Source organism: Phyllostomus hastatus, unplaced genomic scaffold, assembly GCF_019186645.2.
Source record: "Phyllostomus hastatus isolate PE091 unplaced genomic scaffold, TTU_PhHast_1.1 phas_contig_137, whole genome shotgun sequence".
Taxonomy (NCBI): Eukaryota; Metazoa; Chordata; class Mammalia; order Chiroptera; family Phyllostomidae; genus Phyllostomus; species Phyllostomus hastatus.
In genome coordinates this window covers 16,341,176-16,366,917 of record NW_025333583.1, presented here as the reverse complement: position 1 = coordinate 16,366,917, position 25,742 = coordinate 16,341,176, and the positions used below count along the sequence as shown (strand labels likewise).

Below are 25,742 nucleotides of genomic sequence, written 5' to 3'. Positions count from 1 at the left end.
TCTGTGGGAGAGATGTTACCAGCTCTGTGTCCCAGGTGAGTAGACTAAGGTTGTAGCCAGGTTAGGTGTTTTGTCTTGAGGTTACCCAGTCAACAGGGGGCAGAGCTGGACTTGGCTCTGAGCTTGTCTGACTCTCAAATAACCCTGAAAACTAGTATGTAGCTTCGCTTCCAAAGTCAATGAAAGAAGCGTGTCCTCTGATTGGCCCCCATCTCCCCTTTCTGACGACCCACTCCTACCACTCTCCACTGGGAATGTAACCTCTTTATTCCAGTCAGAGAACTCTCCACACCGTTTCCCGAGTAAACACAGTGTGCTCACTCCACCCTCCATATCTTGGTACATATTGTTTCTCCTTACACAAGGCCCTCTTCTCTGATCTCGACTTTGCTGAGTCCTGCCAACTACTCAAAGTCACTGGTTGCCTACAGGTCCTTGCGAAGGCCCTCTTTGTGACCAAGGAAGTCCATGGTCTGTGAGCGCTGTCCTGGTACTGTCGGGGAACCTGGTGATGCTCACGGCTCTGCCGCCAAGAAGACACTAGTTTCCTTTAGATGGAGGAGCTACCTTCTACTGATGAGTAGAGAACTCTGTCATAATCAATCCAACGGACAAAATCCAGACAGGTGGTAATCACGATTACATAAACAGCAGCACTTTCCTGACACTTTTGATTTACAACTTTCATTTTAGAAATCCTTCCATATGGCCCATGTCATGGCTGAGTGCTAAGAAGTACATTTATCAAAAAAATCTCATATTAAGCCTATTTTGTGATATGGGTATAAAATAAATTACTGCTACTATTAATAATAATGATGATATAATGATCAGTGTTGTACTCCATTTCCATTAGCAAGAGCTAAAACACACTTAACAAATTGCCAACCTAAGAAGATACTGATTCACATGAACTGCATGAATAAAAGGATCACAAAGCTCACAGAACTTTCATTTTCATTAGAAATGAAACGGCATGAGTAATCGAGCAGTTTCACAGTGCATCCACCACAAAGAGAATGAGATCCTACTGTTTTTAAATATGGGAGGTATTGAGAGACAGAAAGTAAATGTGTAGGTATTATACTTCAAGAGCTCAATACTCTTCCTTCCTAAAAGAGCTATTTCTTTACTATTGAGTAGCAACAAAATCCTAGCAGGTTCCTGTTTTTCAGACTGGCCGCGGAGTGAGGTACGTGTGAAAGGCAAGGAAGAACCAAACTTACGCACTGCTCCTGCTGGACATGCAGGAGGCGCTGTCCCAGTCACTGGGCCACAAGCTCCAGGCGCTGCCTGCGGCACTCACTGACCATACTGCCCTTCTGGCATGCCGCACATGTCTCCTTACACGAGCGGGCCTTTTTATGTGCTTGTACGGCCAGAACCATACTATTATCTTCTCAGATCTGTTTTTTATCCTCAGCACTTCACACAAAGCTTTGCATATAGCAGACCATCAACAAATGTTTATGTTGAAGGGATGATAAACTGAGTATTACTTAGCACACATCCAGCCACGTGCATATAAAGAGATTTTAATTTCCCATAGCAGTTCTAGAGCTGACCCTCCTAACATGGTCAACTGCCTCTTGAAACAGCCTACTTTTGTTAATTTCCCTATGAAAATGTGTTGTCTGTGCTAAGATTTACACATTACACATGCGTTCATACACAGAAGTTGAAAAAGAGTTGAGTGGATCTTGACACATTCTAGACACTGGGCCATTGCAGTTTCCAAAAATCAACAGGCAGGCAAATTGACTCAATGCTGAAATGACAATGGATAGAATTCAGTCTTCCCTAATGATTTAGAAAATAACCGTGATCTTGTACAAATTCAGAATCATTCTTATAGTTGAAACTCACTGGCGAATACTGTAAAGTACATTTAGGTTATTTTAGCTTTTTGGTTATTTGATGGATATAATACACGTTAGTAAGCATTTGCCGGATATTTACATATGCTGCAGTAGGTATTACTGAGTATATCAACCTATACTTTTTAATGACTTTATTATAATTTTCTAGGTACTATTAAAATACACAAGTGTGCATGTTAAGAAAGCATATAGCCTACAGATGTGTATATCAAACCAGGCACACAGGTCCAAAGCCTAACATTCTGGGGGCTCGATAACAAATGAGCTGAACATCCTCGCTTGTTTGTAGAGGTCTCCAGGCTCATACAAGAGGGAAAAGCTGAGACAACACAGCTCAGGCTCACTCGGGTCTCAGTGTGTAGACAGGAGCACCAGCATAAAAACTCCGATCTCTCATTCTTGGGGTCTTTACCTTCAACCTTATTTAGAACCATGCTCTCCTACTCTGGGTGCTGAAACCGCCCCTAATAACAGAAGTGGGTGTCAACCTATCTGCACACGCAGGGCTGTGTCGGATACGAGGTGTGTAGAAGAGCGCAAGCCGAGAGTCGGGAAGCCTGTTCTCGCCTCGGGTACAGTTAAGTCGGACCCGTCAACTCTTTAGGCCTGCTTTCCTCACCACAGAATTAATGGGTTAGCCTGCATTGGTGGTGTGCCAAATTCAGTGAGCATGAGAATTTTGTAGAGATGTTTGTGAAAAGTGTAGACCCCCCACCCCCAGAGATGTTGATTCTGTAGCTCTGGGGTAGGGCCTAGGAACTGGCATTTCTACCCAACCACCACCAGGGACTGAGGCATGTAAAAGCTGGGCATTGCTCCCCGATTTCTAGGTGACTGCAAAAGTCTCTCCAAGCTCTGCATTTCTACTTCTAGGCAAGCAAAGTGCAGAGGGTGTGCAAATCATGAGCTCAGTGAAAAGCTCATAATTTGTCACATAGTTTATTTTCTAGGCTGCCAAAATCAACAGTTCAGGTTCTGTCTATTTCCAAAAATTTACTATGTAGAAACAACCTGAGTTCCTTTTGCCAGTGTTTTTCCAGAGCATTCATTGTCCCCACTGAGAAGAATCTTATTTGACTTACAAAGAAATAAAACTTTTAATCTTCAAATCCAATATATTTATCATTATAAGAACACAGGATGGTTGGGAAAGAAGATTAGAGGCTAGCTGGTAGCCTGATGCAGATTCACTTTATAAAAACAACACACACCATTTATTTGAAGAAGGAAACACCCATTCTTTCAATTAACTGCCAGATTTCCTTCTTTAATATTATACTAGCAAATCATAGACTAAAAACGTCTGAAACAATTCCTTATAAAGATACACAATCTGGGATTTCACTATCATTATAAAGTTTTCAGGAGAGGGGAAAATGTGTTTTCTTAATAATTACTGTTAGAAAAACACATTTTTTCTTGGAGGGTACCAAAGCTGGACTCTGACAAGCAACGTCACGGGGAGAAAAATAGAGCTGCAAAGCAGAAACAAAATATAATTAATTGAAATAACTAATTAGAGCTTATTTACATATTATATTTGTATGTACCTTCCAATAGACTTTTCAACAATGTTTCTAAATTAAAGGGCATTTGTAGTAGAGAACACTCCACATGTTGGATCAAAGCAAATACATTCTTCCCAGTCCCTTTTTGAAACTTTTCAGAGAGTGTATTCAATTCATAGGAACAAAAAACTATCTCACAAGAGAACCCACTGGCCTTTTTTTTTTTATTGCTTCCCACCCCACTTCAAATCTTTAATGAACACATTCTCTGAAGAGCTTGGCTTCCCTCTGATACACTTTGGGAAACAAATGTAACCATTTAACCGAAATTCTATTTGCTGCATGTAAGTCCATTTCCCAAATGGCCTTTTAAGACACCCCAAAGAATCTGTTGCTGGGGGCTGAAGCAGAAATTTTGGCATAATTCTCCACAAAGGCACAATCTTTCTTCTAACAAGTGTACCCAGTTAGCTCAATTGGCTGCAACACGCTGTTACTGAAGCTGGGGTCTGAGGAGGAGCCAACCACGTTTTCTCTGCTTCATGGCTACCAGCTCCGCCCTCTGGCCCCGGACCAGCAACTGGAGAATTCATGGGTGTAAGAGAGAAGTAACAAGGGCTGTGGCTGGATCCAGGTGAATCCCTGTCACTGGAGAAAAACACACACAATGCTTTCTGAGTGTGCGCAGCCCTGCTACCACTTTACCCAGTTTGGTCATGTAAATCCAGTGTTTGTATTTGGAAGGTAAAAAGCTCTACGAGGAGAACAGGGGCAAATAAAAAGAAAAAAGAGAAGGTATCTCTATAAAACACAGTCAAAGAGATTCAGAGTGAGGGGACAGATTCTCATCTGCTCTGTTAAAATAGAAAAAATAAAATGGGTAAGTTTTATACCCTCTTTTACTGCACGCCCACAGGGTAAGGGGAGGTGGCCATAGGGGCAGGGGAGGGGGACTGCCCTGCCCCTCCCTCCTCCATGCTGTCCGGTGTCCTGGCCCCAGACGGGAGCTGTGGTAAGCATTGTGCAAAGTGTGGCTTGCCGGCCTGGACTTTGGTCATATGCTTTAGTGACTGGAATTGCCAAAATGAAAAACGGAAATAGGGGTTCAATGGCTTGCTAATTGTACAGGAATTAAGAGAAAAAAAATCAAAAAGAACTTAGCTTTCCTAGCTTACAGACTGTAACTGTTGGCTCAGTAAGTAGTTAAGTGTTGAACATGTTCTTTTTAAAATAAGGTGTCATGTTGGGTATACAACCAAAAACTCTGTTTAATGAGCTTGGCATTAGCACAAAGCTTGCACAGTGTCTAAGCATGGGACTAGCAGACAGAGGGCAGAAGCAATCTTTTGCAAGGTAGTTTTGGTGCCCATTAAAGGAAGTGGAGACAAAGCCAACCTGGGTGCAACTTGCATTCTGCACTGGAGGAGGGACAGAGCTGGCATATCAGACTGACCACGTGTGTGTTCTCGAGTTAACACAGGTGGAACCGGGGCTATGGAATTCTACGCAATGGTAATGGAAAAGAGCCAAGGGTGGGGGACATTGAAAACCACTGACTTAGAAGTACACTGACCCCCCTCATCTGTGAGGGATCTGATTCAAGACCCTCAGTGGATGCTGAAACTGCAGAGAGTACCAAACCCTACATGTGTGTGCGTATATATGTATACTCATATACACACATGCACACAAATATGCACACACTATGTTTTTCCTACACATACATACCCATGATAAAGTTTAATGCATACATTAGGCGCAGTAGGAGATGAACAACAATACCTCATAAGAAAAGAGAACAATTACAGCAAGAAGACAAGGGTCACTTGGACACAAGCACTGCAACACTGCACCAGTGGATCCATGATCCAGACGGCTGCGCAAGTGACCAGTGGGGGCAGGGTGGAATGCACAGCAAGACGCGCTGGACTAAGGGATGCTTCATGTCCCCAGTGGGACAGAGCAGGACGGCCTGAAATTTCATTACCCTGACAGGAGTGGTGTGCAAATTAAAACTAATGGATTGTTTATTTCTGAAATTTCCCATGTAATATTTTCTGACCAAGATTGACCATGAATAACTGAAACCCGAGAATACAAAACTATGGATAAGGGGGGACTGCTATAAGTGATCTAAAACTTTCCCATCTCAATGGCTAAGTTATTCTGTCTGTGGGACAAGGTGGTGACCCACCAAGTAGGAGGCACCTACTTAGAAAACCAATCAAGACATGAAATGTCTGGATGGAGAATCAGGCACATGAAAGCACATCCCTCTGAGTGTGCATTTTGTCTGTTACAAGGCAAACAGGGCCCACGAGCACCTCAAACGAAACTGAACGAACGAAAGGGTAAATCAAGGAAAGTCCATTGTGCACCACCCGGAACGCTAACGTGAATACAGGGGTGCAGAAGTAAGTTTACAGTTGTCCATATGGAAATAATACAATAATAAATAACAATACATCTCACGGACTCACAACTATACGCCTACTTTTGCCCATCCCAGCAGTATGCATACTTACTGCTAGTAGTCCCTTTGCATGATTTATGGGCTCACTTTAGACTGCAACATCTCAAAATCATTTTCTCCATAAGGTTTAAGTCTTGTAATAGTGAATTCTCTTCCCAGAAGATGAAAAATTCGTGGTTGGGAGGGAATACACATATAGGCATTCCTCGGAAATATCGTGGGTTTGATTACAGACCAATGCAATAAATAGAGCATCGCAATGAAGTAAGGAGTAATCTTTTTTGCTGGTGGAAGGTCTTGCCTTCAATTTTTAAAAAGTGCAACATCGTGAAGTGCAATAAAGCATAGTCTTGAAATGTACAGACTGGTTCTTTCCAAAACTACACTGAAATTAATTTCTTTTCATCAGAAAATAATATTTTTTTTCTGATGGGTTTTATTTTGTTTGTTTATGGACTTTATAACAAGTGATTATAAAAAGAAATTGTCACTGTTGGCTAAAACTTTGGTTCAAAAGGTTGAGCTGCACAAACGGATGATGCATGGTAAAAAGCATAATTAAACCCCGGCTCAGTGGCTCAGCTGGTTGGAGCAACATCCCGTACACCGAAAGGTTGCAGGTTTGATCCCCGGTCCGTGAGCGTAAGTGGTAGCAGCGAGGCAACTGATCAATGTTTCTCTGTCTCTCCTTCTATCCCCCTCACTCCTTACTCTCTCTCTAAAATCAATAAACATATTCTTGGGTGAGGATTATAAAAAAACCTAAATCAGTACCACTTGGACAGAAACTCCCTGTGGAGGCCAACACGTGTAGGAAAACTTAGGCTGCCACTTGTAGACTGGACTGCTGCTAAGACAGGCCTGTCCTTAAGACGTCAGTAACTCCTATCGGACAAAATGGGTGCACCTAACTAAGGGGTTTCCATCTCAGCGCAGCAGCATGGCAAACGTAATGCTCGTAAGGTCCTGGATCTGCCCTGGGACACAAAGAGTGTTCAGTCCACACGATATCTAGAGAAACGGAGACAGACTGAGGTTCGCACCAACAGATCCCAACTGTCCAAGACAGAGGCTATCTAAGAACTATAATCATGGCTTACTTGATTAGACTTATAGGACTAAGGCAACCAAAGAAAGATAATTTAAAAAATCTAATCTGAATACTAATTGGTTTAAAATTTAGAAGTATTCTACAAGTCTCAGTAAGGATTTTTTTTTTTGCAACGAATATTTCAATAGGTAAGTTAGCTTTGATTTGTATGTCATATTAAATATAGAGTTACTGTATTTAAGTAAGCAATGAAGTGAAAATCACATGTCATGTAATTACTGCTGACTGAAAATATAAGGCAGCATGCCAGTGGTTCCCTGAATCTGTTCTCTTGCTTCAACAGCATTTGGAAGGAACAGATCCAGGGAGTCCTCCTCCTTCCAGCCTCTAACCACCCTCCAACCCCCTTTCTAGTCACTACTGCCAAAACCACCGTCTCGGCCATCCCCTCCCTCCAGGACCATCCAACACACATTTTTGTGGTTAGCTCCTTATTGTTGACCAACGAGGAGCTCCCAGATTCATCAGGATTATTCCACTTAGGTGGAGGCCACCATCAACCACTTGGTCTGCAACCTGCAATCTGCATCTATAGGACTCCTACCCTATCTCCCTCTGGGCTTATATATCCACCATGACGATGTAGTTCTGGAGCGGGCAGGCCACTTCTTTTGTGAGGAGAAGCATGAGAGCACCGGGCTTCTCATAAAAATGCAAGCAGTGGCCACATCCTCTTTCAGGATGTGCAGAAGCCATCCCAAGATGAGTCAGGTAAAGCCGTGGATGCCACGAAGCACCATGGTCCTGGAGAAGAACCTGAACCGGGCCCTTTGGGATCTGCAGGCCCTGGGTTCTGCCCACATGGACCTCTATCTCTCTGCCTTCCTGGAGGGCCCCTCCCTGGATGAGGAGGTGGAACTCATCAAGAAGGTGGGCCACCACCTGACTAACCTGCGCAGGCGGGACTGGGCAAGTATCTCTTGGAAAGGCTCACCCTCAAGCAGGACTAGGAGCTTCCAGAGGCCAGTGGACTTTGAGGGGCCCCTCTTCACCCCCCTGGTGTCAGGGCTTTTGCCCCCTGACATGGGGCAGTTTTTAACCACCCTGGAGCCCTCTCCCAAGCTGCAGGCCAAATGAAAACAATTTTGTTCTTTGCAGCAAAGAACAAAAGAAAAGAAAAAAAAAAAGAAGAAAAGAAAATACAAACTAAAGGCTTTCTACTCTTGCTAAACTCTATGTTTGTTTGTTCAAGCTCATGGAATGTTGTTAAGATTATAAATCTTATTAAATAAATTAATAAATACCAAGTAGACTCCAACTGAAGTTGAGAAGTGTCAAGATTTATTGGTCTTTCAAGTAAACAATGATTGAGAGTCTAAAGTCAATATTTAGTCAAAATTTATCTTGAAAGGCAATAAATCTTGATTTTTGCCAAGGCAAGTAAGTAAATATGTTCACTGTTCTAGAAATTCTGACTGGTTTTCTATCTACTAAATAGCTACCTTGAGTTATAACTATAATGATCTGTGACACATATTTTCACTGCCAAAGAAATTATTTGAGTTGTTGGGTTACTTTAATTTTGTTACAAAAAGATGCTTCCATAGTACTATTTATAATAGGGTAAGATAAGAAAAGTTTAATAATGAAATGCTATAAATTCAGAATCTAGTATATTTAAATCAGTCTAAATTTAGTATTTTTATACTTGTTTTCTTCTTAGACTTTTTCATTAACTTCTGTCCCTGTCTGCTCTTTCCCCAAAGACTTTCAAAAAAATGATACGCAATTTAAAATGGAAATTATAAATAAATAGACAAATAGATAAATAAATTTCTATGTAGTGCCAGTCACTATTATACTCACTTCACACCCATATCTCTTTTCAATTCTACGAGGTAGGTATTATTCCCTTTTTAAGAAATAATAATGAAGAAACAGAGGCAGAGGGTGATACACTAATTCTGTCCATGGTTGTACATCTAACGAAAAAGACAGAGCCTAAAAGAAGCAGATGATATGGCACTTTATGAGCAAACCAATAAGCTATATAGGTGAATTTCCACATAGCTGTATCCTTGTAGAAGACATTGTAAAAATTGTCTACTCACAAATGATAATAGGACAAGCACAGGAAATATGAATGAATCAAGTACACAAAAGTACATAATTTGGTGCATCAATGCATCCAGCCTAGGACCTCACAAGCAGTAGCATCACCTCTGAATGTATGAAGGTGGGATGGGACGGGGGGCAAGGCCACAAATCTATAAGGTAGAAAGCAGAAGAGACAATCAAAAGACAAAGCAATCATCCTAATTGTGGAGATCAAGGATGGCTGTGTAGATACAGGGGCATTTCAGCTGGGCCTGGGAAAATCTCTTTTTCAGCCGGGAAAGAAAAGAAATTTTGGCAAAGAAAACTTTGAGTCAGAAAAATGGAAGCACATTTGGAAAACACTGACCATTCTAGCGGTCTGAAGCCCACTGGAGCTTAGAGGGACATTGGGGCAGCTTTGAACCATAAACTGACACTAGAACCTAAGAACTGGATGCTCGAGGGAAGAAGTCCTAGAATCAATGAGATACAGGGGCAGCTAGAGTTGTTTGAAGCAGAACAGCAATCTGAGATTAACTGGCATGAAGACACTGGAAAGGGAGAAATAGTTGGTAAGCTACTGCACCAGTCTGAACTTGAGGTAGCAGTGGGCTTGGGAGCAGGGAGAGGAAGGAAAGAAGGAGATAATGTGTAGATAAAATGCCAACAATGTGACAGCTGACCACTGGAAAGAGCACAGCAAGGGGCTTCTCAAAGATGCCCAGGACGTTCTGAGCTTGTGACTATTACATGAGAAATCCATCAGTCAAAAGAGGCACCTTTAGGGAAGAAAAGCTATTTGTTTGAAGCATTAAGTTAAAAAAGAAAACAGAGCTCAAAAATTTGAGCAGATCAACTAACGCCTAAAGCTCCACTGATAGAAAGTGATTCCCTTTTATTGTACAAATCAGTTTGAATTCCATTTTCTGTTACTTGTGACTGAAAGCATCTCATAGATTTATACTGAAAGATGGTTGGTGAGGGTTCTATTTTTATTACCTACTACTTTTATTTAAATCTACTCATTAAGATGCCGAGGTCTTATTATAAACCATCAGATGGTGTGAAATAATCAACATGCATTTCATAGAAGACACGACGCAGAAGTGAGGAAGAACAAGCGGTTCAAGGGAGCGAAGACACAGCAGGTCTTGCTTCTAGACAGTGCAGTGCAACCCGGAGAGGTTTCGGTCTCAATAGGTGACACTGGCAACATCTAGAGACATTTTTGGTTGTCACAAAATGATGAGTTGGGTAGCTGCTGGCATCTAATAGACAGAGCCCAGAGATGTTGCTAAACACCCCTCAATGCACAGGACAGCCCCCCATGACAAAGAATTATCGGGTCCAAAAACGTCAATAATGCCACCATTGAAAAACACTGACAGTACAAAGACGAGTGAGCACAGTAAGAGATCCGTGTACTGACCTTCATCACTTTTCTCTACAAGCGAGGCATGTGCCATCTATTATGTGGAGGAGAAAAAGCCCTTTCACAGGCTCTACCTTCTTATCTAAAGAAAACGAGTCAGGCTGCTAGGTTAGAGGAAAGAGGTGCCACCAAGGGGTGGCCTTGTCCTCACCGCACCATCCACTCGACTGCCTGCTAATACCACCCGCTCCAAGCTGGAGGCTCTTTCCTTCACAGATTAACCCTCTGGTGAAATGCTCGCCTGCCAATAACGCTTACTTGAAAAACAACTGCAGAAACAGAGGGTGTCAAAGTAAGCTGATTATTTCAAAGAGGAAAGCGGCTGCTGGTGGGAATAATGCTCCTCTGCCACAGTTTACCTCCTGTCCTCCATCAGCTCTATCTTAAACAGGGAGTACCAGGGTCACCCACGCGGTACCCTGCGACCTCACCGCCCTCCTAACAAGGCTAGTGCTGGGAGCGGGGCGGCTACCTGGAATGTGCACACTGAAAGCTTCAGGGGGAAATGTCTTACTGGAATGTTCCCCTGAACTATATCAGAGCCTGAGGCCACAGGAAAAATAAGTCATATAAAATATGACAGTTTGTTCTTTGTGGACTTCTTGGTATTATTTTTACCTTTAGATAATAATACACTAAAATATTATTTATCCTGATTACTGAGGGTTTTTTGGCATTCCCTTAAATGTTGGGGCCCGAAGCGAGTGCCTCCCTCCCTCCGCCTAGTCCCAGCCCTGCTCTGAACCTTTTTTCCTCACAGAGAACCCAGTGCCTGCCCACGTTTGCCACAGTGATTTCCCCGGCTTTTAACATTATATTGAAGCACCACTAACTCTTGTTGTGATTCCCCAGTTACATCTCTATCATGACTGCTTCAAAAGGTCAATAACCTCTTATTGACTTAGCAATTCAGATTATCTCTTCGGTTTGCCTGAAGAGCAACCTGTCTTTCCTTACTATTTCTGGAATTCGTGTTCCCTTCCAGCCTGAGGGAGACAGAAGCCTCTGCATTCACCAGCCCCATCCAGTCTGTGGTGGCTGTCACTGTCCCACCAGGGGCCCCTCTCACTTCTCTTTCACGGCACTCCTCATGCTTAATGCTCGTCTCTCTTTCCTTCTCTTCTGCGAGAGTCTCGTCTCTTTGAACTCTACAATATCTTTAAAACACAACCTTTCCTCTTTGCTAAGACCTGAAAAACCATGTCTGCATCCCTTAGAGTAATTTCTACTTGAGCTATTTTAGTAATGACAACAATTTGATAAAATTAAAGTCATGAGAGTGGATCTGAGTAGTGCTAGAAACAGTCTCAAAGTGAAAAAGATCACTTTCATCAGCTTCTTTTAAATCCACGCTTGGATTTCTTCATTTTCAACCCAAACCGAATTCTTCATGTTCCAGAAAACTTAGGGACTGCCTCGGTCCACTTCATCCATTTCTTTCTTTCCCTGATGCCTTCTTTGGCCTGCTTTCCAAACTTTTCTGTCTCTCTGAAAACACAGGTTTGCGACCACCTCCAGAGCTAAGCCTTGACCCGCATGTTTAGTACCTGAACATGGGCTGCTTCTGTGAGGAGACTTACACGTGCTGGGGTGGAGGGGGGGACTCCTATTTCCCGGTCCTCGTGTTGCCTCTTGAAAGGAATCTCCTAGACTAATAATATTCCCAGCTTCTCCCCAGCCTTCCAGCCTTCCTCGCAGATGGAAAAGTAAGGCGTCTGACTGGTGAGTTTAGAAGGACCCTGGCATGCTCAGCCGGGCCTGCAGGAAGCAATTTCTCTATCTGCCGTGACAGGACAGCATGGCCTAGCCTCCAGCTGTGAGGAAGTCCATCGAGTTTAAGGGCCCATTATATAATAAGACGTGTGCGTGTGGGTATTGTGGTCCCTGTCTTCCTGGCCCCTGGGGGCAGCATGAAGAGGTATGAGTTTTAACCCTGTACTGCCCCTATAAGGCTGACGGCCCAGACAGACAGCCTCCAGGAATGGAAGTGGGGAAGAAGGGGGGAGGCACGGGCCAACCAGAGCCCTGAGATGAGGATCGTACTCGGAAGTCGGGCTCGAGGGGCTGCCAGGACCCCTCTGCATTATGGGGCCCCCTCTGCTCAGTTAAATTTCTTATCCTCCTGTGGATGAGAAACATCATTTTCCTAAACGTTCCTCATCTGTTAGACTACAAGTCTGCTTGTCTAAGAAATCAGCTGAGGAACCTCAGGAAAAAAATGCAGTGATACACAATATTACTAAATTAAAATCTGACACTTCCGGTTCTGCCGATATCTTTCTAACACTTGAACTGTATATAGTCAAGGCAGCTCAGTCTTCCCTCCAGTTGCAGTGTCGACGATGCTAACTCGCAAGGCTGTGAAAAGACCGGCTGGAGGCTGCATAGTAAACCAGAGGCGGGGCTGTAAACAGAAGACCAGCCTCTTGCGCTCTTAATCTATTACTTATCTCACTGACTCTGGATGCTTCCAAGCCACCAAAGCATGGGTGTCTATTATCTGTCTGGTTTGTAAAAGTCTGGAGCCTGAAAAGAACATCTTCAATGGTAACGCTGGAGACAGAGACCAAGACTCTCCACCAAAGCCTATGCTCTGATGAAGGCACGGGCCTGGCAATTTGCAGGGGATGTGATTTTCAGCAAGGCTTTTGATTCAGCCACCACGTGATTTCCTTTACTGCAAAACATGAGCAAGACACAACCCTTGGTATATTGGCATGTACCTGGTTAGAATGTGATTTTCGGCATGGCGACTCTAGTCAACAATATTGTATTGTATTACTTGCAAGTTTCTAAGAGAGTAGATCTTAAAAATTCTAAACCCCCCCAACACACAAAGGTAACTAAGTGAGGTGATGGATGTGTTGACTGACCTCATTGTGGTCATCATTCTATAGTATCTATGTATAGCAAATCATCACACTGTGTGCCTTAAAGATACACAATGTTCTATCAGCCATATCTCAACAAAGCTGGGAAAAAGATGAACTAAGTTTTGGGGGTCTAAGGTACAGCATGGTGACTGTAGTTAACAGTGTTGTATACCTGGCAGTAGGTAACAGAATAGAGGTTCAATGCTCTCACAAGAAACAAAACCACATTAACTATGTGGGGTGACATCTTGGCCAACTTTAACATGGCCATCATTTCACATTATATACATACATCAAATCACATCGTACGCCTCAAAGCTACACAATGTTATTTGTCAATTATAACTCAATAAGGCTGGGAGGAAATAAAAGAACGTGATTTTCAATCTTTGGAAAATTTATACTGGCCTGCATGCCTTTGGTTTTGGAATCCTAGTTCCTGTCTAGAAGTGCTGTAGAGCACACACAAAACTATTTTCAGTGAAAGCTAATACATAAAACTCATTTTGTTGGTCACCTTTATAATATCCTGTAGAAAAGAAAATGCTCCCTATTTTACGCCAAGATTTGAGAGTGGTATCTGGGCTGGAGAGGGGGTAGCACAAAGTCACGGGGTGTGCACATCACCCCAGCCCCTGAGCGGCCCCGGGAAGCTGCCGCCAGCCCGGCAGCCCACAACCAGCCAGTTTCACGGCTGCTTCTGAAGCCGCTTGGTCCCAGGAAGACCCAAGAAGATACCACCGGAAATCTTCCCTCCCTGGGTGGGTGCAGTCAGTGCAGGAGGGCGCACACTAGAGACTGACTGGAAATGCATGGACTGGATGAGTAGCCTGAGGCTTCCTCATTCTCTGGGAGCAACTACACACATCACTTATCCTCTTTCCATCCAGGCTCCATTTTCGGCTGTAGAAATGGCCCTCTCAATGTCCTGTGCTGTTCTGTAATATATTGTCTGGTCTTTCTCCCTGGCTCTTGGCAGGGAGCTTCTAAAACCCTTGTAATTTCCTGAGTGATACAAATGTCCTTATTCATGAGCCTCTTGGGTCACAGCTGAATTTCTGCTAATGAGGTGACTCATGGTGGGCCACTAAATAGCTTCAGGATGGGGGTAGTCACCAGAAGGACCCACCACATGATTAGAGGGTTGGGGCTTTGAGCCAGCCTGACCTCAGTCACGCGTGCCTATATCATGAAACCCCAATAAAAATTCTGGATGCTGAAACTCTGTGGAACTTCCTGGTTGGGAACGCACCAAAGTGCCGGAGGGTGACGTGCCCTGAGTCTGCAGGGAGAGGGCCCGGAGCTCTGTATTTGGAGCCCTCCCACGCTGTGCATTCTGGGTCTGTGCGTTTGCATGTTCCCCATTTGTATCCTTTCTAATAAAACTATAATTGTGAGTATAGTGCTTTCCTGAGTTGTGTGTCATTCCAGCCAATTAGCAACCTTGTGAGGGTTGTGGGAACCCCCAAATTAGTGGCTAGTCAGTCAGAGTGCAGGTGGCCTGGGTACCCCCAGAATTTGTGGCTGGCACCTGCAGTGGGTGCAGTGTTGTGGAGGATCAAATCCTTCACTCATGAGGCTTGCACTAAGTGAGGGTGGTTAGTGCCAGAACTGAAGGGCAGTGCACCAATGGGGCTGAAACAGAATACAGGCAAGTGAGAAAAACTTTGCAGAGCAGGGGTCTGCACCCTGTGTTGGAGGAACCCCAGGCCTACAGGGAGGGGGGTCAAGTAAGTCCGGAAATGTTTCACACATATCCCTCATACCAATGTAACAAAGGCTCTACAAGTAGTCAAGGTTATATCGTTAAAAATTTAAATTAAAAAAGTCTCACTCAAAACCATAAAAATCCTAGATGAAAAGATAAGCAGTAAAATCTCAGACAGTTCTTATACCAATATTCTTTCTGGTGTATCTCCTCAGGCAAGGGAAACAAAAGAAAAACAAATGGGATAGCAAACTAAAAAGTTTTTGCACAGCAAAGGAAACCATCAACAAAATGAATAGATAACCCATTGAATGGAAGAACATATTCACCAATGATATATCTGATAAGGGGGTGGTACCCAAAATTTATAAAGAACTTATATACCACTAAACACCAAAAAACCCCAAACGATCCAATTAAAAAGTTGGCAAAGGACTTATATAGACACTGCTCCAAAGAGGATATACAGATGGCCAATAGACATAGGAAAAGATGCTGAACATCACTAATCATCAGAGAAATGCAAACTAAAACCATAATGAGATATCACCGCATACCTGCCAGAACAGCTATCACCAATAAATCAGCAAACTACAAGTGCTGACGAGGGCGTGGAGGAAAGGGAAACCTTTGCACTGTTGGTGGGAATGCAGACTGATGCCGCCACTGTGGAAAGCAGTGTGGAGTTTCCTCAAAAATTAAAAATGGAACTGCCTTATGACCCAGCAATTCCACTTCTGGGAATATATCCAAAGAAGCCTAAAACACTAATTTGAAAGAATATATGCACCCCTACATTCACTGCAGCATTATTTATAATAGCCAAGATTTGGAAGCGGCCCAAGTGTCCATCAGCAGATGAGTGGATAAAAACATTGGTGTATTTACACAATCGAATACTACTTGGCCATAAAAAAAAAAGGAAATATTAACCTTTGGCAGCAGAAAAAGACAAATAGCATATGATTTCACTCATAGTGGAATCTAATGAACAAAATAAGCTAATGAAATAGAAACACATTCCTAGATACAGAGAACAGACTGACAGCTGTCAGAGGGGAGAGGGTTGGAGGACTGGGTGAAAAAGATGAAGGGATTAACCAAACCACCCCCCCAAAAAAACAAAACTCATAGACAACAGTATGGTGATTACCAGAGGCAAAGGGGGCTAGGAAAGGGTAAAGGGTGTAATAAATAGTAATGGAAGGAGCCTTGATTTGGGGTAGTAAACACACAATACAATATACAGATGATGTAATATAGAATTGTATACCTAAAATCCATATCATTTTATTAACCAATGTCAGCCCAATAAATTCAATAAAAAATAAAAAAAAAGAATATAGTGGTAAACTAATAGTGCTGTTTTATTGCATAAATATTAATAATTATAAAATAAGTGTTATATATACTTATCACATTTTAAAATAATTAAAAATAAGAATTCCCTAACAAAATGAAAAATAAAAAAAGTTCCTGGAAACCTTCACAATTGTAACTTGAGTGTCAAAAGGGTAGGTTCTGGCCCCATGATGTATTGATATTTTTAAACAACCCAGATGATGCAGTGGAGAACATGTTAATTATAGCTGCAGATGACTCCAACCTAGGATTCCTAAAAGAGATGGTGAAAGCAAGCAACCCACTGGTGGGAGTGGGGAAAGAGGGTTCAAAACAGAGATGGTCAGAAATGTTTCGTGTGCCAGATGCACAGCGAGGGAGACGGCGATGAACAAGAGGACAGAGCCCTTGCCCATACAGCATTTGCAGTAGAGTGGAGGAGACACATTAAATAAACAGTTACACAAGTGACAATGTAATCTCAGTTACGACAAGTACTAGAGTAGGAGGTACCACATCAGCATCCCAGTGGAGAGAACTAAATGAGCCCTAAGTCAGTCTGAGGAAGGGTTGGAAAGGTGTTTCTGAGAAAGTGATATTTAAGTAGTGACCTAAAGAAGGGGCTGGGGGGAGTGGGGAGGGCGGCAATATTCCAGGGAGCGGCAGCTGTGCAGGGAGGGCTCTGAGGTGGGTGGGAAGGATGTGTGTGTCGGAGGAACAGAGTGAAGACTGTGTGGCGGGAACTCAGTGTGTGGGAGAGGATGCCAAGAAAGCAAGAGTTGAAGGTGAGTAGGGGACAGGAGTCAAACCATGTGGGACACTGTAAGGATGCTCGTCTTCATGCCAAAAGACATGAGAAGCCCTGAAGGACTGTAAAGAGGGGTCTACAAAGGTCAATCTGAATTTTAATAAGGTTACATGGCCTGCAGTTACAACACAGCTTGAGAAAGGTAAGAATGGAAGCAAGAAGACCAGTTAGAAGACCATTGTCATTGTGTAGGTGAAGATGACCCAACCGGTAGCAAAGGAAGTAAGAGAGGTAAAGGCTATCAAAATTCAAATATAAATATACTTATTAAGTATAAAATAAAAACTAGGCTTAATATTAGGATGTATTAAAAAGGAAGCCAGAATGTGGATAAAAGTTTGAACTAATCTGTTTGTATTCACCACTGGGTAGAACTCTATTAGAACATTAATGCAGTGTCCAGAAAGTAGGGCAGACATGGAAACCTGGACATTATCAGCAGATGGATACCTCAATATCGGACATATGTAGAAGAAAGAGTGGGAGGAAAGTGCTTAATAAAACTGAAAACTTCAGAAAACTGAAGTTTGGCTTGACTCATTCACTACGAATGCTCTAAGGGATAGGCCAGTGGTTTCTCAAACTTTGTATGCAGTCAAACCAACTGGAAAGTTTGCTAAAATCTCTGGGCCTAATTCCAGAGATCGTGAGTTCAACAGAGAAGAGTCCAGCCAGTGCTCCCCATGTTACCCTCCTGATGCAGAGGCGAATGGTGCTCTGACTGCATTTTCAGAGGTGCTGAGGTCCTGCCCTCAAAAGTCAGACCCAAGTCATAGGCCAATGATGAGAGTCCATGGGAGTGGAGGGGGTGGGGTCATGGAGGAGGGAGGCTCATTTCTATCTGGGGAATTAGAGGGGGTCGGGGGAGGACAGAGTAGTCAAGGAAGGCTTGGAAAAAACTCAGAATTTTTTACACTCAGAAATCTTCCACAAAGCATAATACACAACTACACCCAGAACACTGCCTGTCACCCTCATCTCAGGGCTCACTGCTTTGCAGGCCTTTTTATCTGAAACATAAAAGGGAGTTTCCCACTATTTGTTTTTTATCAATGTGATTTAATTACAACATTTTCTGTGTTAACATATTCCAAAGTATAAAGACCGGCATACATATTTCCTACTGCTAAAATTAACTTTTAGTTTAGTCCAACATGTAAAATTTAGGGACTACACGTGGCCTGTGTTTGGTGAATGAATGAGTGATTAGATGCAAATATTAATGTGAGAAGTAAATCGGTATTACTCTATTATTAGATTTCCTTATTTAGAGCTGTCTTTATTGATAAAAATGGCAAGTACGTTTTTTACTGAAGTACGTTTCTGCTTTTAGGCAGTATAATGGATTTTAGAAAACCTCTCAAGAAGCTCTTACTCTTACAGGAGCCTGTGAAAGCTCGGTTTCTCACGGAACTTAGCTAGAAATTAAGGAGAATATTGACCTACCCCCAGATATGATATCCCCAGTCTATCCTAAAACCACACCTACATCAATTTCTCTCCTAATGAAAGGTCAATAAATAGAAACTTTTCACTCAATGGACAGTCCAATAGTACATTAACACTTCCTTTAGAAGTTTAGCCGGAAATGAACGCATGATGAGAACAATGTGAACCATAAAGGAAGCTACAAAAAGGGACAAGAACTTTCCAGACCAAAGTATAGCAACAAAGACTGGGAGAAATGAACAGCTTAAAAAAAATGATAGCACAGCTATGGCCTATGAAGTTCAGGAAGGTCTATCAAAAGATCCATATCTTCTGAAATTCAAAATGATTTTATTCTTCTGAAACATATCAAAGACCAACATGTGACTTCTATGATGAGAATACCAGGAATAAATCAAAAAAGCAAATTTATATCCTATAAAATCAAACGGTCTACTTATACAAAGTGATCAAATCTCTCTGAATTTTAGGATGTGAAATAGTTCAAAACCCAAATTATATAACATTCTTCTCCTCCCAAAGAGTCACATAATTATTTCAGTGTGTATTCATATTCTTAATATCCATTTACTTTTTTAAATTTAAAATGATTGTATGGCCCTAGAAAGACTGCAGAGAAAGGAGTGGCGGGGGGCAGGGGCTGTTAAAAAGCAAAGTAATTTAACCAATGACAGACCTCAGAGCCAGGAGAAAGACTCCTGTCTCCAGTCTTCTTACTCAAGTGATACTTCTACGGGTTTAAAATCTCTTCCCCAAAGGAAGAAGGTATTACTTATTAAATGAAGTTTAAATGGAGGACATTAATCTAATTTTCTCTAATTTTCTATAGACGTTCAAAGAATCACAGAACAAGAGATAAAAGGGACCGTATAGCGCCAGGCCATTCCCTCTAAAATATCCCAGAGAGATGGAAGTATTGGAAGGAAACTAAAAATCTTCCAGTTCAACTGTGTGTTCTCTTTAATTGTCTGGTTTCTAATTTTCAATTTCTGTGAGGGCATAATGGGATTATCTTGTTCACTGTGCATCAAGCACGGTGCTTAGAACACAGGAGGCCTTCAATAAACATCTGCAGAAGGGCTGAATTAGTAAATCTTTTCATTTTGCAGATGAGAAAACTATAGCTGGGACAAGTAAAGTGATCTGCTTTGCGGTCAAAATTCGAGGTCTTCCAGTCTCACTGGCCCGGGCTCTTGCCACTCATTTTCACCCATGACCATAAAATCTTAATGAAGCAAAGCCCATCCCACTCTGGACATTTCTATTACCTCGGTCCCCTGGCATTACACAAAGAATAGCAAGTACTATTTGCTAAGGAGCAGCCTTTAAATAAGTGGGGACAACACTTGCATTCTCCCTGTTTGTTCTAGGTCATGTTTGCATGGCACGGTATTTAGTGCCTTCCCTATCCATTCACGTGTCAATGGATGTGGCTGTTTGTTCCACAAGAGCAGCATCCATAACGGAAATGTCCCGGTCTGGCCACACTGAACACAATGAGGACACGATCTCTCTTACTAGACCCGTGGCGCGTGCTTCCGATGCGCCCACAGCAGCACAGATTCTGGCTTCCTATTGCCTCGTCTGTATGCCCGCTGAGCTGCTCTTCGATCAAATGTCCTCCACCCTCTATCTTTGCAGTTCATTTTCTGAGTATGGGGCTATCTATTTATCCCTACTAAATCATATTTTTGTTTGGTCCATTCCTTAGCTCATGTTTCAGAATCCAGATTCTGTCATTCAGCATATTAGTTGTCTGACCTAGTTTTGGGAGCACTACAAATTGATACGTATGTCTATATCTTTATCAAGGTAATTACTGTCTTACCTGGGCAAACAGTAAAAATAGCTAATCCTTATATTCATGTGCCAGGCACAGTTCCAAGCCCTGTTAACTTATTTTATACTCACTGCAAACTTGTGAGGTAGATGTGATTATTTTCTCCCACCTGAGATTTAAGAAGAGAGATACACAGAAGTTAAGTAATTTACCCAGGGTCACCCAGTTGGTGAGCCACGGCTCTGGAAACCCAGCCAGTCTGATGCCAGAGTTCTTGATCTTAATTACTAAATTATGCTCCTTCTCATTATTACCATGTACCTTTACTGACAACCTCCCAGGCCGGCAGGGATCCATTAGCCAACAATCCTTGGGTAAAGTGCCAATCATTCATAAAATTATATAACTGTAATTTCTTCTAACCCAAGTTTCCCTGTCTTGAGGGTTTTGCCAAATGCTTTTAGAAAACTAAGTGCTATATAGCAATGATTTTTAACCTTTTCCATCTCATGGCACACATTAAATTAATTTCTAAAATTCTGTGGCACACCAAAAAAATATCCTTTTCCCTATCCGACCAAAAAAAATGGGTATAATTTTGACTCATTCATACTAGACAGCTATTGTTGTGTTGGCTGTTGTCATTTCTTAATTTGACAATCTAAAAGGAGGTCAGGGTCCCTGACAAAACAGTCAGGGATTGCGTGCTTTGACATTGTGGCGGCACACCAGTTGAAAATCGCTGCTATACAGCATACACCTGACCTGTCTATTAACCCCCCCTTTCCTTTGGGCATCCTCAACCACACACTGTAAAGTCCTGGGGATCCAGCCCATTTCTTTGCTTCTTTCTTCCGTAGCCCCTACTGCATGAGCACACAACAGAAATTAAAATTTTACCCTTGACAGGTAGTGAAAGCCAAGAAGATTTTTCCCTGAGTTTAATTCTGTAGGAAATATAAGGATGACGTTTTAGAGGGGGAAATGAGGGGAGAGAGCACTTTAGCTCTTCAGCTCTCAAATTCTCTATAACAGGAGTCTCTGACATAAGCAGAGACAGGATGTATCGATCTCCAGATCTCCGAGCCAGTGGCCCTAAAAGCTTAACCCCTTTTCTCCCAGCCCCATTCTCCTGCTCACCCCTTTCAAGCTCCTCATACCCTCTGGAGGGGATTCTATAAATTTTTGAAAAGCACAGCCTGTACCTCACCCTACTTGTACATCCCAAGGTGCCTGGTGGAGCACGTGTGTGGTACTCGTGAGGAGTTTAAACAATGCTTGTTGAAATGAACACTGCACCAAACACCACTTAAGGATTTTACTGTCAGCAACCCCTTCGTGGTCATGTTCAAGGCAGGGAAATAAAACAGCCCTTCAAGGGCTAACACACAAACTAGAGATTTCTCCTCTGGAAGATAACAATCCAATACACTAAAACCCCAAATGACTTGGACAATACAAGGTGAGAAGACATCAAGGGACAAAACAATTTTTACCTATGACATTTTGGGGGTGGGGTATATCTAAGTTTTCCTTCATTGTCTTTTCCTCCAATTGGCTACCCGTCTATTCCTTAACTCAAACAAATCTTCACCTCACTACCATTTTTAGCAAGAGGGGGACAAATTTGAAAAAAGTTGTAAAGATGGGAATTGGAGATATCAAGGAAAGTCTATTTCTTTTCTTTCTCTCACTTCTTTAGGAGATCTGGCACTTTTGTGGCCAGAGGATCTTCTAATTTTTCACATGGAAATCAAAACAGATTTTGGCTACATTAGAACATTTGTTTTTTTAAGAGCATACTATACAACTTCCCTTCCTAGCACTTGAAAACCTACAGCTCTTCCTTTACCTAGACTTACACACATAATCAGTTTCCACATTTAATTTCTCTTTTTCCTAAGAATTGCCATTCTGCATGATTTACTCTGAGGCCAATAAGTAACTAACTATGCCCAACTCAGAAATAATTGCTTACTTCCAGACTGGCAGCTACTTAATGAATAATTAACCACCTCATACTTTCTATCGGGGATGCTTGTATTACCAGGGTAAAGGTATCCTTTATGTCTAAACAATGTCATAAAACAGACCTTTGCCAGAAAGACACTCTCATTTATCACATGAAATGCCAAGTGGTATTAACAAGGTCGATACTGTTTGTTTAATATATTTTGCTTTCATGGGGGCTTGAAATGATTTGTTTTTGCAGCTGTAACAGAGTTAAATTAGGGATTTAGCTCTGGTTTAGCTAGTTGAGCATATATAAAAACTAGGGCCTATTAATTATCTGCCAGGAGGGTTCTGGTCATCTTCCCACAGTCTACAGCATCCTCAGAGTACCGAGTTACACAACAAGCAGCCTGACTCTACCCACAAATTATCAATGCCCACTCTTCAGGAGCTAAGGGGAGATGAAACAATTCGAATTTCAATTTCTTACTCTGCAACACCCCTTCCCCAAAACGTATGTTATTAGTGCACAAATTTTTTAAAAGTTGAGTAAGGAATTTAAGAGAATATCTTAGTGCAAGGCTAGTTTCAGACATCCGTTTCCATAAATGAGAGACTTAAGAAAACACTTTTCTGACCTTAAAGCACCAATAATCAGCCCCCTTTCCTCTTTTCCTCTTCTCACACTGCTGTTTTGCCTTAAATGGAGCAGGGGGAAAGGAGGAAGTTCGCTCCAAAGATAAACTTGTCAAAAGCCTGCACTACAATACTAATTCCTCTTTACCTGTTTGTGAATGTCAGCTGGGAGCAAGCGCTGAAAAGCTTTAGGGGGAAAAAAGCAAGGGGGAGAAGAGGGAAAGGAGGGGTGGGGGGGCAAAGAAAAACTGAAGGGCAATTCAAACAAAAGTGAAATCACACACACACACACACACACACACACACACACACACTCAGACACAAAAAGAGAGGGGAAAAAGTGCCCCCCCCACCCCAGGCCCTAACAACATACTTCTTTATCAGAGGTTCATTGTCAATCAATTAGCCAAGGCAGCGGGGGTCTGTGAGGTGGGGGTGCCCGGGGAAACAATGGGCAGCCCTGTTGTATGACTATTTAATCACTTTTGCTAAATAAATAGAGCAGCCCCGAGGTGCTGTCATGTCAAGGGAATTTATAACAAAAAAAAAAAACTTCATTTTTCATTGGTCATTCCTTTTTTTTTTCCTTCAGGACAAGAGAGGGTTATTACTGTAGCCTTAAGTTCCATCTTTGTGTTTCTTGCCTTTGATTCCCACTCGGACCCTGCCACTTTCTGGCACTAATTTGTCAGGCTGAACAAAGAGAGGATTTGTACCTCCTGTAAGGTCTCAATTAGGAACGGCTTCTGCTGCATTATGTGCCATTCAGAGAGGACACAATGCCGGTAATTACAGGAATTTGCACTAAATGGCTGAAGAATTCACAGCAAAACTGCTCCCCCCGCCCCCAACTCTACCTTGGGCTAACCCCTCCCAAGGGCTGGGGGGAAAAAAAGGAAAGCAAAAAGCTCTTAAAGCCAGAGAGACGTAATTACCAACAGCAGTCCCAAGAGGTTAAACAGCAGCCAGAGGAGTTAAACCATAAAAACTGACAGTGTGAAAACGGCGGAGGGGATCCCCAGGGTTCGCTGTTTTTCTTGCTGTCTCTTCCGTTAACATTTTCAACTGCAGTTCAGATCCAGGAACACGGTCCCACAGTGGGCCGTCTGATTTCACTACCAGATTACAAAGCAGCAACAAAAGGGACGCTTTAAAAGGTAAGCTTCGCATCTCCCTGTTGCAACTATAAACAAGGCCCTGGGCCCTTTCATTACAGTACTGTACTCAATTGCTAGGTTTCTTGATTGCTGGGAAATTACATGAAAAATATCTGTGTGTACCAGTGCCAAGGAAACCGTGTTATCTATTGAGGGGAAATAGGTATGTATGCACACATGTCTAATTCCTGAGGAAAACAGGGCTGCTGCCTTATAACCTAATTTATACAGCTATTTGCAAACAACCTGAGAACCACTTACAGGTACATACTTTATAAATATTTTAATAAGCCACATCATCATTTGTTTTAGCATTAATATTTTAATACCACAGATTCCCCATTGCCCAACAAACGCCATTTAGAATCCCAATCAGTAGCTTCGCCAAAGAAGCACACCTCATTTTCTGCCACAGAGGGGTTCTGAAAAGCCGTACTAAAGCACCACCTAATTAATTATTATTAAATACCACTTTCATCATGTGCTCCTCTGCTCAGGAACCTTCTGCAGCTTCAGGGTCAAACTGCCCCTCTTTTGTAGGTCAGAAATGACCAAATATCTGCAATGCCATATAGTTCCACTGAGCACCGCCGCCGACAGTTCTCCACTCCCGTGACTGGGCCGGCTCTCCTTCTAGAGCTCACATCCCAGCAGCTACTTGGCATCCATGAAGTGATTACTCTCGATTAACGTCCGTCTTCCCTAGTGGACCGCAGGTCCCACGAGAGCAGGGACCACGTCTACTTTTTTGCAGCACTGACTTGCCCAGGTGCACCCAAGTTTCGGAAACATGATCAGAAACTTGGCAGACAGTACAGGGTAGAATGAACCAAAGAAATTAATTTTCAAAGGTAAACGTTCAGGAAAAGGGAGCAGCACGTGTAAAGGCCGGGTGGGAATGACCGCAGTGGGTTCCAGAGCAGCGAGCAGGCCACCGCGGCTGGGGCTGCCCAAGCACAGGGCAGCCCTGGGGCTGCAGAGGAGGCCTTGGACAAACCACACATAATCAAATACAACTATAAAAAGTTCAAGCACATGCTAAGAAAGATACAGTTATACATAAGCATGTATTTGCAAAACCATAACCTCAAGACATTTTTGGATGGTTGCGGTCCATTTTCTCTGCAGGGGCACTTTAAGTTTCAAAGAAGAATATAGAAAATTCTTCACCTATAGAAGGAATTTAGTGCAATCAGGCCAACTGCACTACTTTGTAGATTGAAGAGCCAACGTCTGTGGCTCTCCTGAATAGCAACTGAATGACATCATTAATAAAGAGCTGCTCGGTGCAATCTTCCACTTTTAAGGTTTATTCATCAAAAATATTTAAAGGGAGAGGGACTAAGTGGACGTAAAAACTTACAGTCTAAGAAGGCTCACTTAAACCGTGAAATATTGTGGATTCGCTCCTCCTTAAAACAGTAGATAAAGCCAAGATTCAACTCAAAACAATTTACTGGACTTTTTGGCCTTCTGGACGGTGAACACGGCCATGCAACCAGCTTTTTCACTGAATGGGTGTTTTTATGAGGATGCAAAGTTAGGGAACACAAGTACTACACGAAGAAGCAGCTGGTTTACATTAACTGTGTTTGT

The 25,742-nt window shown here is 42.5% G+C and overlaps 1 protein-coding gene across 5 annotated transcripts in view; it reads right to left on the bottom strand.

The window, feature by feature from the left end:
• PLEKHM3 (pleckstrin homology domain containing M3) overlaps window positions 1-25,742 on the bottom strand; it is a 171,636-nt gene that overhangs the window by 107,927 nt on the left and 37,967 nt on the right. The gene's annotated exons all lie outside the window — the stretch shown is intronic.